The sequence below is a fragment of the Echinops telfairi genome, unplaced genomic scaffold, assembly GCF_000313985.2.
Source record: "Echinops telfairi isolate 266 unplaced genomic scaffold, ASM31398v2 ScPeMD7_7416;HRSCAF=8454, whole genome shotgun sequence".
In the NCBI taxonomy this organism is placed as follows: Eukaryota; Metazoa; Chordata; class Mammalia; order Afrosoricida; family Tenrecidae; genus Echinops; species Echinops telfairi.
In genome coordinates, this window is record NW_022111316.1 from 5,381,167 (window position 1) to 5,383,944 (window position 2,778).

The window sequence follows — 2,778 nt, forward strand, 5'->3', positions numbered from 1 at the left end:
GTGTCCAAACCAGGTGATGAGCCAGCTGAGGGCAAAGATGGGCCCCACGTCGGCACTTTGCATGAAGTCATGGAGTTCTGGGTTCACCTGGTCAATGATGGTCATCAAATAGTTTAGGATGTGCTTGGTGTTGTCCATGGTTGATTCCATGAAATCCCTGAGGTGGTGGGTAGACAGTTTCTCTACCAGGGGTGTGGCCAGCCTCTCGCCTACCACCAGCAGAAACGTGACCACGATGTCATGGTAGCCCTGGTAGTAGTGCAGATGAGGGTTCTGCTGCAAGACGAGGAGGAGGATGACATCAATCAACTCTTCATGGAGCCCCTCCGTCTGTTCATCCGGCATCCCCGGCGGGAAGCGCCGCAGAGACCACCAGACATCCAGCAGCACTTGTTGGTAGTCCTTGCTGATCTGCCGAAGGCTCCTCCCGGGCACCCAACAGGCGCTCAACTAAGAGTTGCCAAATGGAGGAGAGCACCTTCAGCTCCTGGCACCCTGCCACACCAACAGCACGGCAGAACCGACCCCAGGGTGGGCCTCCTGGTTCGGCAGCATTTCTTTGGGTCTGTCGCTGTGTCCACAGGGATCTTCTTACTCCTACCTGGGCTGACAGAAGAGGGAGGTCACTGGTGTTGACATTGAGGAGCTTGGGCCTCACTTTCTACCGGATCTCATCAGTCAGGAGGCCGCCTTCATCGATGGCCAGGCGCCGGAGGGCGTCCGCGGCGGCGGGGTCGCTGTTCAGGGCCTTGTACATGTGTGCCACTTTCTTTTTCCCCTTGGCGTTCAGGTCTTCGTGCTGCCGGCCCAGCGACTGGAGGCGGGACCGTCGCCCTGGGCATTCCGGACTGGCATGTCCCCGGGGCCCGGCCAGTGCGGAGATGCGACGGGAGCCAGCTACTGCCCTGTCAAGGTCGGTTCAGCGGAGTTGACCTCCGGTGCGCAGGCGCACAGACGCGCCCGCTGAGGTACCAGTATTCTTACTATGTAAAGATAACCATTGGGAGGATGCTAGGTGAAGGTTACTGGTTTGGGTCATTTACTCTAACTATATCCCACCTCTGGTATTGGCTCAGTTCCCACTCTTGGAGACTCTATGCAGGGTTTCTGAAGCTATACATCTTCACAGGGAGCACAGAGCCTCATCTGTCTCCTGCACCAACAGGGCTCCTTGGTGAACATAGAAGTGTTTCCAAATAAGAAGTAAAGAAATATGAAGGTAATGAAAATGTAAAGGTGCGGTTCAAGCGAGGAGATTTAGGTAAACTTCCCAGTACATAGCCATGCATTGAACTGGTACTCCAGAGATGACCATAATTCCACATGCAAATGATACATTAAAGTCATATAAATTTGATTCATCAATGATTCAGTGAATACATGGTTTTTTCATTCATGCCATTTTCTAGACAACACTAAACCCACTTCCCTACTCCATTTCCAATATTGATAATGAAATGATACTTCAAGTCTTGTGTAGCTTAATCTCTGGTCCACTTGCTCTGCAACTTCTCATAAAACTGCATTAATAAACAGCTGATGCTGAAATAGGTGTTTTTTTTTCTTTACTTACACTAGAATTTCTTTGTACTCTAGTGAAGGCTGATTGCTTACTAATCTCTCTCTCTCTCTCTGGTTCTTTCCAATTAGAGACTTCATAGCTGGGTCCTAAGGGATTGGTGTTGCTCTCTTGAGATTCTGAGGTTCCTGGGACTGAGATGGAATGGGGAAAACAGCATTCATTGTTTATATATTGCTTAGGAAAGTTAAGCTTTCTAGAGGGAACAAATCACATTTCTATGTTGCTGCCTTATGGACTTCCTGTCTTCTCTTTCGAGAGTTGCCTTTCTACCCAACTAATGACTTTTACCACTCCATTACTTACTGCTTTTCCTTTCCTCGCCCCATCCACATACAACCACAAAATATTCAACAGTTAAAACAGCATAGAGTGAAAACCAACTTCCTCCCTTTCCCTTGATTTCCAATCTTCCCAATTTGCTCTCCCTGGAGGTCAGTCACTCTTACAAGCTCTTGTTATTCTTCTTGAGATCAGCCTTATATTTACCTTATTGTTCTGAAATGTGCATTTTTACTAGGTATGTATGGGTGATCTCTGTATCTACATGGGAAGAGAAGCCTCATTATTTTGAATAGTGTATTAGATTTTATTGATGAGCTAAATTCCTTAATTTGTTAATCAAGTTTCCCCCATTTAGATTATTTCCACTATTTTACTAATAAGCAGTGATATAATAAATCTTACAACAAAGAAGGTCTCAGGCACAACAACAATTTTAGGATGGTCCCAGACTGAGTAGTGTTTTGTTCTGTTGTACACAGGGCCACTAACTGTCTGACATGGGCAACATAGCAAATATTAATATTCATAAATAAGAGTATTTCTCTTGGACTAATAGAATCTTAGGCCCCGCATTTATGAATCACAAAGCATGGAGTAGTTTACATTTTGATATATATTATCCAGTGTTTCCCAGAGAGAGACTCTATTTGTCTCTCATTTCTAGATCAATTTGTATCATTTCTAGAAATTTTACAGTACATATTTCCCTAACATAATATTAAGAAAATTATCCTCTGTCAGTAATTTTATAGTACAGAAAAATAAAATGTTATAATTTTATTTGTTTTTTTTTCACCTATGAACAAGGTTGGATATATTTTCATATACCTAAGAACTGTTAGTTTTTACTTTTGCTACGAGCTAAAGAGTTATGGTACTGGAAACCCACAGGGGCAGTTCTACCCTGTCCTAAA

At 44.7% G+C, this 2,778-nt stretch overlaps 1 pseudogene; it reads right to left on the reverse strand.

Annotated features, from left to right (window-relative positions):
- Positions 1–3: 3 nt before the first annotated feature.
- LOC101641790 lies at positions 4–855 on the reverse strand (annotated as a pseudogene).
- Positions 856–2,778: the final 1,923 nt, after the last annotated feature.